This window comes from Panthera onca, chromosome F2 (genome assembly GCF_046562875.1).
Source record: "Panthera onca isolate mPanOnc1 chromosome F2, mPanOnc1 haplotype 2, whole genome shotgun sequence".
NCBI lineage: Eukaryota > Metazoa > Chordata > Mammalia > Carnivora > Felidae > Panthera > Panthera onca.
In genome coordinates, this window is record NC_138356.1 from 57,824,441 (window position 1) to 57,841,808 (window position 17,368).

General features: G+C 35.0%; 1 protein-coding gene and 1 long non-coding RNA gene across 3 annotated transcripts in view; one reads left to right on the plus strand and one right to left on the minus strand.

Moving 5' to 3' along the window:
• CSMD3 (CUB and Sushi multiple domains 3) overlaps nt 1–17,368 on the minus strand; it is a 1,245,616-nt gene that overhangs the window by 749,820 nt on the left and 478,428 nt on the right. The window lies entirely within an intron of this gene.
• Nucleotides 8,666–15,057, plus strand: LOC144615040 (uncharacterized). Its single transcript, XR_014136482.1, has 2 exons — nt 8,666–8,961; nt 13,505–15,057. It is a non-coding gene; the product is annotated as an uncharacterized LOC144615040 (long non-coding RNA).

A 17,368-nucleotide genomic window follows, 5' to 3' on the forward strand; every position in this document is an offset into this window, starting at 1 on the left:
AGACATGAGGGCATAATTTTCCACTCAGAGAGAACAGCAGATACAAAGAAGCTAAAGCTGAAAAGAAGATGGTGTGTTCCTGAAGGCAGTGAGAGGATGCTAAGTATTAGGAAATTAGGAACTTGAATGCCATTCAAGAAGTTTGGATTTATTTTCTAATTTATCCTAAGTAAGCAATGTAGAGGGAAGATCTGATTTAAATTTAAATAGATCACTTTGTTGTTAATGGATAACATGTCCGTGTGCCTGTGTGTGCATGTGTGTGTGCACGGGTGCATATAGGGAGTTGATGATGGTCGTAATTTGCTGCTATGACAAGAAATATGTGACACCGTGGCATGTGGAAGAAAATGAGGTAGATTTCCTGGACCTTTTCCCCACCAGAGCGTTCCAAAAATGAAAAAGTTTGCAAAGAGCTATTACAGCGCTTCTGCACCAGAATGCACATTTGCAGAGGCTGAAAAGGTAAATACATCAGGCCAGAGACTCCATGTTAAGAGCCAAGAGCAGATCCATGCAGAATAAGGAACTGCCTGGGAGGATGTGGAAAGTATAATGAGGACTGAGGTTTAAAAAATATCCAAATGGCTAATTGAAACCAATGTTCCAAACAAATAACTGACGAAGTGATGGGAATGCTAAAAGCTGAGGAGCACGGGCCCTGAAAGAAACAGATGCTGTGAGCAGCAGGGAGACGCCAGCGTAACTGGCACAAATGTGACTGTGAATAATGCTCTTCCGTGACCCTTAAAGCCTATCATACAAGCTGCAAATTGTATCCAAGATATTCAAAAAATTTTCATCTCTGACGTTTTAAGGAACAAGAAGGATGCCAAGGCTAAAATGGGGCATAAAAAAATGAGATTAGGGCATTCTACGGAATGACTTAAGATGTATTGTTTCTTCAGTTAAGAAAATGAACTAATATGTCGAACAAGAAGCGTGCGTTTATTTGTTAATTCGTTTAACAAACATCTTATTGAGTGCCTACTATGTGCTACGCACTACCATGCTGGGGATATAAAGGGAAATAGCACAGCCAATCTTCCTTTCAAAGAACTTGTATTTTTAAAGGGGAAGAGAGGCAATAAAACACCAGATTAACAAATAAGGTAATAACTAACAGGTATTTGAAGGAAACTTTAAAAGTGGCATAAAGGAGAGTTCCTGGTACTTGGAAAATGAAAACCTCTTTGAGAAAAGGATATTTATACTATAACCTAAAAGAGAAGAAGAAGTCATCTATACGAAGGCTGGGGGAAGTATCTCCAGAAAGCTGATGTTGCTGAGACATAGGCAGAGAGGATAAGGGTAGAAATGGGTTTAATGATGACTCATATAGAGTCAAATAGCTGTATCAACAAATTTCTTTCGCAATGGACTTGGAAGCTATAGCAAGGATTCTGAATTTGACTTGGTTTGCGTTCTAAAAAAAATCACTCTACTTTTGTGTAGAGAACTGATTATAAAGAAGCAATAGAGGCAGAGGACAGATCCAAGAGAACGTTAGTGTCATTATAAAAAATATTACTTGATAATTGGGGACAATAGGTGGATTCAACAGACAAGTCAGTGATTATGGGATAATTAAGATAAATGATAAAACAGATCATATTTGCTTAATTTCTTGCAAATATCAAGTACAAATGTGTGATTACACTAACTATGCCTATCAAGGAGATTTTAAAAAGCAAATAGTCTGTATATGTGAAATAATGTCTTCTGTTTCATCAGATATGTCCAACTGAATGTACACATGTACTTCCAGCTGTTAGCAGAAACAGGGTTGTTATAAAGAATAGCTGATGCAAAAGGCAACTGAAAACTGGGAAAGAACACAGGCATGTACTTCATAATTATTATTCCAATGAAGAAAATAAATACAATAAAGGAAGAAGATATACAATGCTATCTTGTCAAATGTTTTCATGAAAAACAATCATTCGATAAATTGGGTAAATAAGCTATGTGGTTCCTGGTATGTCTAAAACATCAAAGTACCTTGACAAGTGTTTGCAAAAATACCATGAGATATAATTATCACAGTAATTTATAAATTAATTACATCTGTTTCATCACTGATAAAATGGAGATTCTATGGGCTAAGAATTTCATGGTTTTGACTCCAAGTTCAATTATGTTCATTGTTCTGTAATACTACACTGATGCCCTACATTTTAATATTCATCCCTTCTTCACATTATACTTGTAAGCTCTTTTTTAAAAAGTGTATTTATTTTGAGAGAGTGAGAGAGAGAGAATAGGAAAGGGACACAGAAAGAGAGAGTGGGGAAGGGACAGAGAGAAGGGGAGAAAGAGAATCCCATGTGGGGTTCAAATTCACAAACCATGAGATCATGACCTGAGTCAAAATCAAGAGTTCTGGTTCTTGTTTGTTTGTTTGTTTGTTTTGAGCCAGACAGGTTTTTTTTTCCAAGAAACACATTAATAATTTATAAAAGCCATTTAAAAAGCCAACATTCACTAAGACAACAAAGAACATCACTTTCAAGAGGCTGACTTGACTTTTAACCAGCAGTGAATATACACTTTAAAAACCTATGGAGAACTTTTATCATTCATATGTGTTCCACTGCATTCTAGCTAGGAGTTCAAAACAGGGGCCAAACAGCACATGAACACATCCAGGAGCCCTTGGCCATCCAGAAAACCACAACAGTTTGTAAATCTCCACAGACTCCTCAATAAGGGAAACCACCAGAACAGACTGAGCAACCCAGGCATTCCTTCACATTATACTTTAGATAAATTTAGAACCAATACATCTATGCACATGAGTCTTATTTATTTAAAAATTGGAATACTTCTACAAGTGACTCCATTCATTCCTTCCCAAACGGGTAAGAATAATAGACTTGCCAATTAAAAATAATTAAATTACATATTATCAGTGGTAAAAAAAAAAAATGTATTTTATGCTTATATTTGAAAAAATGCATCTGTAAGAGTTTGGAAATAGATAAAATTTAACTGATATATTATACAAACAAAATTAATAAATAAAAACTTGCATATGCACTCATTCTAGGAAAGATATCTAGATTTATAATCTCCAATGCACTATTCTCAGTCTGAAGAGGAACATAAAGGCTAATAAGGCATATATTTCACCTTAAGGGATATATGGAATTTATACAAATTGGCTACACTCAAGGAAATAACGTGAAAAGAGAAATATCACCTCTGAATTGCTATGTAAGGGAAAACATGGGGAAGATTGCATTTGAGAGATGTAGGCAGTGGTGGGAGGGGGAAACAGATTAAATGGAAAGCTTGTGCAAAGATGAAGAGGTTTGAGAGAGCACACAAAATGACAGTTCAGTAATGGTGCAGATAATGTGACAGGAATTAGTAAAAAGAAAACCTACAAAGAGTAGCATGAAAGCACGCAGTTTGAGCCGTCATTTGTTACTTTCTGGCCACCCAGAAGCCATAGTTCTCATAGGAGAGATTTGTTGAAGGACTTTAACCTATCACATCTTTTAGCTTTGATCTCTGATTTCCAATTCTAAGTTGCACTTGGAGTTGTGATAAATATTTAATTAAAATTTACATTAGGAAATTTTAAGTAACTGAGGAGTTTAAGTCTTTAAGTTCTAAGTAATTAAGGAGCCTTAAATAAATAATGAAAGTAACCAATATAGTCATGGCTTAGTTTTAATTCATGAAATGCTTTATGAAATCATGAGGATGGAAGCAGAAATAATCAAATGAAAGGAAGAATCCTTGTCAGCCTTTTTCACATCCAGAACATTTCTGAGATGGAAGTTCTATTCAGGTGATTTGACCTTAAAATCTAATTTTAATTGTTCCATAAATTTTGTTATATCTAATTAAATGGGTACATTTGCAGCTGTCCTTACCTATTCTCAGCTAAAATGATATAATTAAAATAACATTTTGTCTCTTTGAGGGACAGGGAAGTTGAAGTTGTCCTTCCACTTTATGAGGTTCAGAATCTAACTTAATGAAGTCTATGTGGAAATAAATGGGATTTTTGAAAGTGTGCAGTGATTCAGTACATCTGGGAGACATGTACATAGATGCAGGCAGAGGACTACCAAATCTTACCTCGAATCTAGTGGGAAACATCCACATATAGCAATTCAATTAGTGGGGCTCACCCTAAGAAAAATTAATTAATTAGGTTTTTTTATTTGGCATGGCTGTCACTTAGATATTTTAAACAATGTACCCAAGTTAAAACAATTTTATTAACTAAAAACTCAAGTTCTAAAATTATTTATTCTTGAGCATCTGTTTCGTCCACACTTTAAGGTAATTAGTGAGTTCACTCAAAGTTATAATGTGCATTAATGATTTATGATTCTTTGATGAATACCTGTTTTCCCCATGCAACTGTCTCCATGAGATATAGTTGTACAAATTTTTGTTGTTATGAACGTATGAATAATAGCTAACAATCAGGTGGCAGGTAATTACTGGCTAGGGAATTTACAGCCTGCTGAATAGTTATATCAGAACTCCATAATACAAAGATGGCAATTTGATAGCCAAAAGGATATAATATTTATACTTACCTTTAATTTTATGTCAGTTGACATTATCAGAGGCTAAAAGAGTAATTAATTAAAGATGATTTACAAGTTTCATGGTTTGATCCCTGTCCTGAATCTTTCCTACCCGTTCTGGTTGTCACAAAATGGCAAAACTAATAATACAGAAGTTAAAATATATTTTACAGATCCTATAATCCATATTTTTAAAACTTCTTTTACAGTGTCATTTCTTGAAAAATTATATAGAAATACTTAACTGAACATAATATTCACACAAAAAAGTTAAAGTGAAATATAGAGTGAATTATATTAGAAAGAACATGGGATTTGGGATAACATAACTCAGATTAATGTTTTGTCTCTATTCAGCCCTATTTTACTTAGGATTTCTCTCCTACATTTTCTCACTACTAATTTTACTTTGGATAACTTTAATTTATAAATTAAATCATTTAAATCTTTTATAATGCTGAATGTGTGACTTTTTCCAAATTGAAAAATAGTGTTGGGTTTAGCCATCATTCCTTGAGAATAACTTAAATAAAGAATTTTTAATGACATTTATAAGTAAACATTTATCCCCCTTTTCCTTCTCATTATCCTGGAAAGAATATCCTTCTTCTCACCAAAGACAAACAAGCAATTTACCTACTTGTGCTCTGGATTATATCCAATGACACCTCCAGAACATTTTTTGCTCTCTCACGTTACTAATTTCTATTACTCTATATAGTCATTTATATAATTATAGAAATATACTCTCAATCTCCAAGGTTAAATAACAAAAAATAAATAAATAAAGTAAAACCACACCCTGACCCTACATTTCACTTGTAGCCACCTTCACATTTCTCTCTTCCTTCTTAGCTGAATTTCTTGAAGACATTGTATATACAACCTATTTTTACTTTTGTACTTTATATTTACACCATAAAGAAGTTTGTCTAAGGTTCTGCAAAACTTTTACCACTGAAATGACCTCTATGTTACCAAATCCTATTCTAAGTGACAAATATTTACTGTGCACCTACCATATACCAAGAACACTTCTAGTGACTGAACATATAGCAGTATAGACAATAGTCAAATTTCTCTGGTCTTTAGCAAGCTTATAGTCAGGTGATGAATGGCCCTATGAAAAAAAAAAAAAATTCAAGGGGGGTGGGCTGAATGCCAGGGAAGAGATGCAATTTTAAATAGAGTAGAAAGAAGTAAGATTTTTAAAAAGTGGAGTAATAAGACGCCACTGAGAAAGTGAGATTTAAGTGAATATATGAAGTATATCAGAGATTGAGTCATGCAAATATCCAAGGGAAGAACTTTCCAGGGAAAGTGAATGCAAAGGCCCTAAGGCAAGAGCCCTTATGACACTTTGAGAACCAGCGAGCGTGCTGTTGTGGCAAGAGAAGGCATGGGGAAAGAAAATTTAAGGTCAACAAAGTAAAAATGGTAAATCATGTAAGTAAAATAGACAAGCTTTTACTCTGAGACAGAACAACTGCATGGTTATGAGCAGAGGAATGACACTGACTTAGATTTTTTAAATATTATTTTGGCTGTATTCTTTCTAATGGACTATGGAAGGCCAAGGGTGGAAGCAGGGAGACCTTTGGGGAAGAAGTTGCAATGATCAAGGCAAGAGGAGAAAATGTCTACAACCTGGGTGGTTGCAATGGAAGTGGAAGGAAGTAATTATATCATGGATATTTTGAGGTAGAGCTGGCCAAGACTTGCTGATGTGAAATGATAAAAAATGAGGAGACAAGGATGATTTCAAGGGTTTATTCTGAACACCTAGAAAAGAAGAATTATCTGCTGATATGAGAAGACTAGAAGGAACAGACTTTGGGGGAGAATATCACTTCAACTATGAGATATTAAGTGTGAGAAGCATGTTATAAATCCAGGTGGAGATGCTGTAGAGGTGCTTGCATATGCCAAGGTACAGTTCAGGACAAAGATCTGATCTGGCAATGTAACCTTGGGAGCATCAACAGAATCCACAGGACTGCATAAGATAACCAAACAACTTGAGGCAAAAAGCCTGGCTGCACATCAGGAATCTGAGAAGAAACAAAGGAGTCTGAGAAGGAATCACCAGTGAGGCAGAAGAAAAGCAAGAGAGTGGCATTCTAGAGGCCAATTGCAGAATGTGTTTCAATGAGCAAGTAAAAATCAACTGTGTCAATTTCTGTTACTAGGTTCAGGTTCAAAAATACAACAAATGAGAAATAGTGACCTCCATTCATTATAGGAGTAGAAGTTGACTGGAAGTGATCCAAGAGAGAATGAGAAAAAGGGAATTGGATATAACGAATACCAAAAAATTCTTCTAAGAATTTAATATGGATAAAAGCAGAAAAGCTTTCAGTGTATGTTGTACATTGACAACTCCCTTCTTCTTGAAATAGTCTGCTTTCAGGACTTGTATGAAGCCATTCTCTTCTAGTTTTCCACCTCCTTTATTGATACTTGCAAGATTCTTTTCAATCTCTTGTCGGTTCTTGCTTCTCTGCATAAAATTTAAATAGTGAGCTTCTCACTGCTCAGTCCCAGGTTATCTTTTCTCTGACTTTGTACTTTTGTGTCTTTTGAGGGAACTCATCAAATCCCAGGGATTTAAATGTTCTCTCTATGGGGTGAATCCCAAATGAAACTCCAGTTTAGAACTCGTCATGTATTCAGACATAGATATGCATCTTTTTTTTTTTACATACCTATATGATCATTTTTGTGATGACACTAATATACTCTAGAATTCAAATACAACAGGCCTGAAAGAACCCTTTTTCTTTCTTTCCACTATAAAACATTTTCTCCTTTGAGTGTTTTGTTTCTTACCAAGAGAATTTTATGTATCATTTATAATTTCCTTTTTTTCTCTCATAACATCCAATTAATAATTACATCCTGTCAATTTTCACTCAAATTTATATCAGATCTGTCATCTTTGCATTTTTCCTTCCTCATCCTAATTCATGCAATGCAACACAAACCTTTTGCCCACTTTCATTCCCCTAGAGTACATTTTCCACACAGATGTGGAATTAAAAATATATATATCATTAAAGATTAAATCATATTACCCCTCACTCCTGCATAAAATTCTATGTACCCCTTATCACTACCAGAGGACATGATCCTATGTACTGTAGGCCATTCTCACTACTTCTGTTATATTTCAGCCACATGAGTATTTTTTAGACTCTTCAGCCATTTATGCATTTCCTTCTGTAGGGCCTTTGTTCATTCTGACTGGCCTGTTCTCCTTAATCCAACTCCTTTGGCACTGCTTCTACTCCACTCGTCTCATACTAGGCATTGGTTTTTCTTATGCATCACTTCATCAAGGAGATATGTTACCTAGATACATTACCTATTACTAACCTAGGTCCTATATCCCCTACCTTATTCTCTATTCCAGCCCCCTCTGGTCTTTCATTTATAGTAAACATTTATGTCACACTTTCACACTTACATTTCCTTTTTTTTGGTCTGTTTAATATATATATATGTACATATGTATATATATATACATATATGTACATATGTATATACATATGTACATATATATACATATATATAGTATTAAATACATATTGTAATATATATTTATACATATTCCATATATTGTATATATTTTATATTATATTATATTTTTATATATTTAATATAATGTATATGTGTGTATATATGTGTGTAAACATGTATACATGTTTAATTTTACTTGCCCGTTCCCTCAACTATATTGAAACAACTATGAAGGCAAGGTCTTGCTCTTCTCCTTAATCATCATATCCCCTAGCAAAGTACATAGAAGAGACTCAATTAATGTTGGTTGAATGAATGAATGAATGGATAAAGGACTTCTATGGGCAGGTCATAGTGGGACTGTGGGAGTGAGCTGAATGTGTCTCTTAAGGAATTTCCTTAGTAAGAGGGGAACCTACAAATAACTACGAGACAAAATACTTTAAGTGACCCATACAAATACAAATTGCTATATAAATTTATAATAATAAGAGATTTTTTTAGTTCTTAGTATGTAAGATAATGTGTTAATTTCCTGGTAAACAATTTCATTTAATACAACCCTTTGATTATATTAACATCTCTATTTTACAGTTGAAGAAAATAAGTTTATGAGGATCCTATCGCTGCTTAAAAATGAAAACAGGATTTGAACCTAGGCCTCCTCTTTCCAGATTTTTCATTCATAACCATGAATCATAAAAAAAAATTCATCATGCACAAATTATATTTAAATGTTTGAATTTTTTTCTGATACATGTTATTTTTTTTCACTCATGTTAAATTAAGAAAAAAATTTTAAAAACCACCTTTGTGAAAACCAAAAATAAATGCTCACTCACAGAGAATGGAAAACACGGATTCAGAACCATGAGCCTTCTTTAATGAGGTAATCAGCTTTAATTACAAAGAAATTTTGAAATAATCTCTTGAACCTAAATGTCTGTTGGCTCAAGTGTCATCGAATGTCACTTTGTCATGTTGATAAGAAAACTGGAGGTCAGAATTTAGGAAAGATTCAGTTACTTCATTAATCAGGTTGGGCTAAAGTTCTGAAAAATGATTTAATTTGACTAGGTTACACCTTTTATCATATATTATGCATCCTCTTTCTTGTATTTCCTAATATTTATTGTGAAGAGAAACAGACTTTCCTGTCAACTTGTTTTCTTAGGGAACATGTCATCTTTCATCTGACATCTATCATAAATGACCTAAATGTTTATATGGATTTCCAGTTTGTGAAAAATGTTTAAATAATTACATGAGGTTATGAATCATGGTAAGTATGAGAGACAGTGAGAACTCAAAACCTGCTATTACATCTAAAAATTAATAGAAACTGACTTGTATAGAAGTTACTAATTTTTCCTTGTTTTTCATTATATATTTGTTCCTCAAAACTTGATCTTTATTTTGCACCCTATAAAAATCAGAGTGACCTCTTGTATTTTAGCAAACACATTCCTTGTTACTGTTTTTTTCTATGGCATTTTTAATAAGTGTGATTTACCAGTTACCTAACCTCAAATATAGATAGCATTAGTTTTATCTAAAAGTTGAGATAAACTCTTAGGATAATTAGGATACCTCAGTAGTAATATTTTATGGATTAATAAAACCAACATAGGATCTGAGAAAAAAGAATACAGAATGGAGAGAACAGAGAATCCAAATTTAGGAATGTGGATCACGTAGTGAGATGTTTTTAGGAAAGAAAATGAATAAAAAGCATAATTGTGGAACAAATGGAAGAACCAAGATTTGACTCCAGACATTCTGCTTCCAGAAAGGCTATTTACTACTATGCTACAGAGACTAGAAACCAGTATTAAATTATCTTAAAATTACATCATATAAGAAAATGTGCATTTCAACAATGCATAAATAAAATCTAAATAATATATGTGTCACATAAGTACAGCATTGACAATATATCTCTGCCACTTCTGTGAAGACACAGACCTCAGATATAAAATATTTGTTTTCCAATTCATATATTTATGCTATATATTTAAGCGCCACAAAAGTAAAAAGTAATGACAGAAATACACTATAACAATAGAATTTATTCCAAAAGGGATGTCACTTTTTTTTTTCCTTTTTGGTTTTGTTGACATCGTGTTGATTAAAGAAGCCCTCAGATGCAGACATTTTTGTAAAGTTTTCTGTTAGGTTTGTACCACTTTAAAGTAGGTTATTCTCTAACTATGAAAATACTAAGGAATAAAATCCTCTTGTAGGGTATGAAACAAATTGATCCCATTCAGATTCAGATTGATTTTGGCCTACAGCCCTACTTATCATTTAATTAAATGGGAGTGCATTATGCAGAGCTATTAAGGAAGTTGTGTAGCAAAATAAAGCACAGAAATGTAGCATGAAAATACATTATAAATTATTTAGAAAGAGTTTTCACAGGAAGATCTGAATATTTCAGGGTCATCTATACAAAACACATACTAAAGGGCATTCAACATACAGAGAGAAAATATGAGAGAAAACAGAAGAGTTAGTGAACAATGTAGAGGAAAGCTTAAAATATTGAGTCCTTTATTTGCAAAATAACATTGTCATGGGAAAGAACCTTGACCTCTTTCCTTTTCCTCTAGTCAGTAGTTATGGGGACAGCACTTCATTCAGAGTATTTAGCACTAGATTCAGTTAGTGTTTTTTTTTTTTCTTTCAAGGTAATAGCTGTGGAATCAATAAAACAACTCAATTGAAAAAGTTAAAAATTTTAATCTGTGCACCAAGAAATAACTTTAGTTTACTTTAGCAATTGTTACTTAGAATTTTGTGGAAGGGGAGTAAATATTAGAGGCCAAATTTCTAATTTACTGATTAAAGTATTTATTTATGGTTGGCAATATTTAGTAAATGTTATTTAAATATATAAATAATAAATCTTAAAATTGTCAAACATAGTTTTAATCGTGTTAGAACAAACTCAGTGCCCTGCTTAAATTTCCATGGATGTATTATTTAACTTACATCAAGTTCATCTGGCTATCTAGAGATATCTGTATATTTATCAGGAGAGGTTGAGAGAAAGAGATGGCTAAAACAAATCCCTCAGGAACCACCACTAAGTCATTGTATAAAACAGACGGGATGGACATATTATGTTTCTTAATCAGGTCTTCAACTGCCAGAGCACACAAGTAACAAGTAACTATGGCTACACAGCCAAGGTTTAGATGCCTTGGGACTTTATTAAAAATAAACATTGAGGGGCGCCTGGGTGGCGCAGTTGATGGAGTGCCCTACTTCGACTCAGGTCACGATCTCACGGTTTGTGAGTTTGAGCCCCGCGTGGGGCTCTCTGCTGACAGGTTGGAGCCTGGAGCCTGGAGCCTGTTTCGGATTCTGTGTCTTCCTCTCTCTCTGACTTTCCCCCACTCACACTCTGTCTCTGTCTCTGTCTCTCTCAAGAATGGATAAACATTTTTAAAAATTAAAAAATAAACATTGAGGGGTGCGTGGTGGTTTTGTCGGTTAAGCTCCAGCTTTGGCTCAGGTCATGATCTCGTGGTTCGTGGGTTCAAGCCCCACATCAGGCTCTGTGCTAATAGCTCAGAGTCTGGAGCCTGCTTAAGATTCTGTGTCTCCCTCTCTCTTTGTCCCTTCCCTGTTCATGCTCTGTTCTCTCTCTCTCAAAAAAATAAACATTAAAAACATTTTTTGAAATAAACAAACAAACATTGGAACCTAAAGGGACCCCATTTAAAAAAGATGTTTTTTTTTTTTCCTTTGCTTCTGCTTCTATTCTTGCTGGGGCTTGCACCCCCACCTCACTCTACAAATCCCTTGTAATGCGAATAGCATGTGCTCTCCTTGTAAGGGACAAAGAACTAATATCTTTACGGGCTTCCAGCAAAATAGATAACATCCAAGGAGTGACTCGTGGGTCATCATAAACACAAGACCACTGACTCCAAACACCTTGAACCAAGACCCCTGACTTCGGGGAATGGATGACTTAGGAAAGACAGCTGGACTGGGTCCTTGTTCTGACCAGTTCCTGGATGCCAAGGAGGGAACATGCACCATACCATAATTGCCAATGAGATCCCTAGGCCCCAGGCAAGGCTGAAACTCATGTTCTTTTCCTTTCTTAGTCTCCTGGAGGCTCTGTTCGTATCTCTTTCTCTTCCTCTCTCTCTCTCCCTGCCTCTCTCTCTGTCTCTCTGTCTCTCTCTCTCTCCACACACACACACACACACAAATATATATATATATATATATATATGTATGTATATGTACATATATATGTATATGTATATATACATATATGTATATATATATGTATATATATACATACACGCACACACACATATATGTATACATATATATATATACATACACGCACACACACATATATGTATACATATATATATAAACTTTACTTTCACTTCCAAAAATATTTTTAAAATACTAAATGAATAAAGCCATCTTAGGACAGATATGTGCTGTATGTTGACATATTCATAAAATATAAACTATGTAATTTAAATTAAGACCATATAGAAATCAACTTCATTTGATTTAATCCTCATTTAGAGTCAGAGCTTCACATTAACTCCCCTAAAAATTTATTCCCATAACTATGTATATAAATTTATACACACACACACACACACACACACACACATACACACACACACACACACACACACACACTCAAATTGTTCTGTCATCTACAAATCATTTATGGAGAGTCACTGATGTACCATGTAAAGAAGTGACATCACTCAAGATTTTAAAAATTACCTAAAAAAGAGTATAATGATTACATAATCCATCTTCCTCAGTTTCTTTATGAGTAAGTTAAGATTCAAGGCATTCACAATTTTGATATAGTTAACCAGATATGTAACTGCCATTCCAACATATAACTTTAGATCTTCATCTTAATATTAGCGTCTCTCCTAATTTCTCTTATAGAAACACACACACACACACTTGAAATATGCCATTTCTTATTTACCTTAGATTCATCCTAGCCTTCAGAAACGTCACGCTATTGTCTGATTTTGCATTACCTATTCCTTATTGATTTTTCATATTTAATTTATGTACCATACAATATCACAGGAGTTAAATCATGATGTGAGAGGTAGATACCTGAGAGAGAAAATCTACAATTAAAAAGATACAAACCATACAAATATTACACCAAGCACCAAAAATGATAGGTATAGTTCCTTTTGGCTATGAAATATTCTGTCAAAGTATAAAGGCTGATTTCAGCAAGTGTGTAACATTTCCATAGATGTAGGTCTATGTGTGTGTGTGTGAAGTGTATACCAGGAGGTTAGAATGCGGCTGTTCCTGATTCAGCCTCAGTGGAAGCATTAATTCCATAGACATTAAGATATTTAAATGAATGCATGACATATTAAGCTTCTTATATGAATAATTTTCAACAGAAATGGAGACGAATCTGTTTCGTGAGTCTTGGACACTTTGGACAGAGCAAAGATGTTAAAAGCGGACAGAGAAGAGAGGAGACCGGTGAAATTGTTTCCTTTGAGAGAACCCTTACAGATCATTGGGTACCCTTTCCCTAGCCTTTCTGGGGGAAGGTGAAAGAATGATACCTTCTGGTGCTAGTTTAGTGATGTGGGCTTCAATGGGATCACTCAGTTATGAAATTTGTTTCGTGAAGTTGGCACACAGAAAAGATTGGTGTCTGTTCACGTCTGAGAAAGCTAAAGTCGAAATCACACAGGAATAAGCTAAAACTGACATCTGTTGAGGAAATTCAGAGGGTGAGAGAAGAGAGAGCTTCTGTGTTGAAATAAGCCTGCTTTTTGAGCTTCTCAGAGCAAAACTTTTTTTCTGGTTGATCAAGGAAGATCATGGGTGTTGGAGATTTAAAACAGTGCCATTTGGAGACCTTTCCAAGTAGGTACCTGAGGAGTAAAAAAAACAACCTCAGCAGAAGAAGGCTGGGGATATCAAGTGGCTGGTGACCAAGTCCAGTAAGTGTCCCTTTAGATGCACCCCCTGGGAGAAGAAATTGCAGAAGTGAGAGGCCCAGTTGGAATCACTGAAAAAGCCCTAGGACTGCCCATGACAGAGTCAGCCTGAAAATCAGGACCAGTGAGCATGTAGCCAGTTTAGGACTGAGGTCAAGACCAATCCCTTTACCTCTTCTGTGCTCTACTTCTGTTTGATCTTACCAAAAGCTAAAACAGCAGCAAATAAGGAGTTTAGAAGAAAGAGAAAATACAAGAAGGAGAGACATCAGCTAATTTCAACCCTGTCCATTGAACCTGGCTACTAAGTGCTAGTATGGGAGAGAGGGAAGAACTTAACATTCAGTTACATTTAGTAATTTGATTAATAGCTGAGGCTTGGTATATTAATTATAGAATTGAAACTGTGTCTGATGTGCATTGAAACTGTGTCTTATGGCTGAATTTTATCCTTCCAAAATTCATATGTTGAAGTCCTAAACCCCAGTGCCTCAGGATGTGACTGTGTTTAGGGATAAATTCTTTAAAGAGGTGGTTAAGTTAAAATGAGTACTTAAGGATGGACCCTAATCCAATATAGCTGATAACCTTACAAGGAGACAAATTTTTGACACAGAGAGACAAATACCAGGCAGGAGTGTGCATGGAGGAAAGGCCGTGTGCGAACACAGCAAGAAGGTGACCATCTATCTGCAAGCCACGGAGGGAAGCATCAGAAGACGTCAAACCTACCTACATCTTGATCTTAGAACTTCCAGACTCCAGAACTGTGACAAACAAATTTCTGTCACGTAAGCCATTTTGTTATGACAACCCCAGCAAACGAATTCACCAGGTTAATGTGATCACAAGACCTGAGTTTTCATCCTGGGTAAGAAGCATGTTGAGAGTATCTTTTTTTCTGGAATTCTGGAAATTATTTATTAGAATGTGTTAGTGTATCCAACAGTGACAACTAAAAAAAATAAAATTAAAAAATCTGAGGTTTTCTTAAAACTGAACATGCATTTGGATATTTTGCTTTTTGCATTTAAGTTATCATGCTTTCTGAATCAAAGAATGCGTATCCTTATGGAAAAAACGAAACAACAGAACATATGAAACCATGCCCACGATAGATAACCAGAACATACTCAATCAGCAGCATCCATCCCATTTCTTAAACATAAGCTTAACCCATCTCCGTATCTTTTCGGTAGGGAAAAGACAGATCTGTCTGTCCCACTTGTCTGGCAGAGTAAGCATGCTGAAGGGAACCAAAAGGAAAAAAAAAAAAGGAAGATTGATTTTCAAAGAAATTAATGTATTAAAAAATTTGAAAGGGGAATGTCAGAAATTTTGTTGAATGCTTTTATTTTATGGATTTATTTGAAGCTGTATGCGGTGGAGAGGAAAATCATGATTTTTCTGATAATTATAGATTCTAAAGGTCTAAAATAAGGCACATCCTGCAGTCCAATGATCATACACAGTAAGTCATAAAGAATCAGTGGACAGTCACACAAAGCTGAGGAACAGTGGGAAAGATGACACTATGTCTGTCATATTGTCTCCACGTATTTATCGTGAGTTTTGAGCATATTTAGTACTTTCCTGTAATTGGAGAGCAGTAGCTCAGTTGCCCAGGAGGGCTATTCACGGTGTCTGTGGGGGCAGGACACTGGCCACTGGCCACCTGTGGCTTTCCAGAAGTTGAAATGGGGCTAGTGAGACTGCAACGCTGCATTTTTATTTTACTCTAATTCATTTTAATTTCACCTTAGAAACAGCACGAAATATTTTGCTGTTAAGGACAACTTCATTGTTTTGGTACTACATTTTATTTTACCTGTTGTGTGGTGTAAGAGGCACCATACAGTGCTGGAACCATATAATGATGGAGCGTTATAATGTATTTATTTGAATGTTTTATGCATAAGCATAGTTCATACATGAAATGTACAAATGTGATTCCCATTTATTTGAATATTTTATGTAAGAATTTACAGAAAAATATAGGTAAATAACAGTTACTAATAAATTGAAATATTGTACTTATCACTTTAATTATAAGTAAATTGGTCCTCTAGCATATTAAAAAAACAACTCTTTGCATTGGAAATTTAAGTATGAGCTGTGCTGTAAGTGTAACACACGTTTAGATTGTTGAGACTTAATTGAAAAACACAATGCAAAATATACCATTAATATTTTACATTACTGTTGAAATGTTAATATTTTGGACTTATTAGTTGAATACAATTACATTTTATTTTGCTTATGTATTTTACTTCTTTATGTGAGGCTAAGAGAAAATATGCAATTGTGTGTGTGTGTGTGTGTGTGTGTGTGTGTGTGTGTACCACTGTGAAACTGAGCTCTCATCAGAGAAACTTTTGTGAGTTACTGGCATGACGTCAAATAGTTCCATTTAGACTTGGAAAAAGTCTATATCGTCCCATTATCTAATGACCTCATGGTCCTCAAATACTAAGGAATCCTTTTAAAATCACAGAGTGGAGGCTGTACCCAGTTTTACCAACTTCTAGTCCAGTGCTCTTTCCAGAACAACACCTGTGCAAAAGGAAATTTATTCTTGGTAATCTCTACCTCTCTACTTTTACAATCTTAGTTTTTGTTGCTATATCCTCCTCAAACATCTACCTCAGGAAAGAGTTAACTGGCTTTCCGTTATGTTGATAAACTGGAAAGATAAGTATTTAACTGGAAGTTGAACACAAGTCTAGGAACACAAAATCTGGAGTCTCATGTTAGTTAGGGAAACTCTAAATAGTACTTGTTATGTTTTCTGTAAGAAAAGGAGGATATATCCCAATGCAACAAAGTTGCTATCTTTTTAGGCCAACAGTATAATGTTTGAATTTGACCTTCTCCCCCAAAAGTATTCTGGGTATAATGAAACTGTTGCCTTTCCTAATAAGGGTTATTTTATTTCTTTCACCTTAAACTTTTATGGCTACAGATTCCTTCTTGGGTTTTCCAATAACAGTCAGTAGTACCTGATCTCTTCAACGTTTTTTTATTTATTTTTGGGACAGAGAGAGACAGAGCATGAACGGGGGAGGGGCAGAGAGAGAGGGAGACACAGAATCGGAAACAGGCTCCAGGCTCCGAGCCATCAGCCCAGAGCCCGACGCGGGGCTCGAACCCACGGACCGAGAGATCGTGACCTGGCTGAAGTCGGACGCTTAACCGACTGCGCCACCCAGGCGCCCCAGTAGTACCTGATCTAATAAGAAGATAAATAAGCCTATAACAGCAGATGATTTTATTGTTTGTTTCACCCTGTAGACATATAGTAGAGCAATGAAT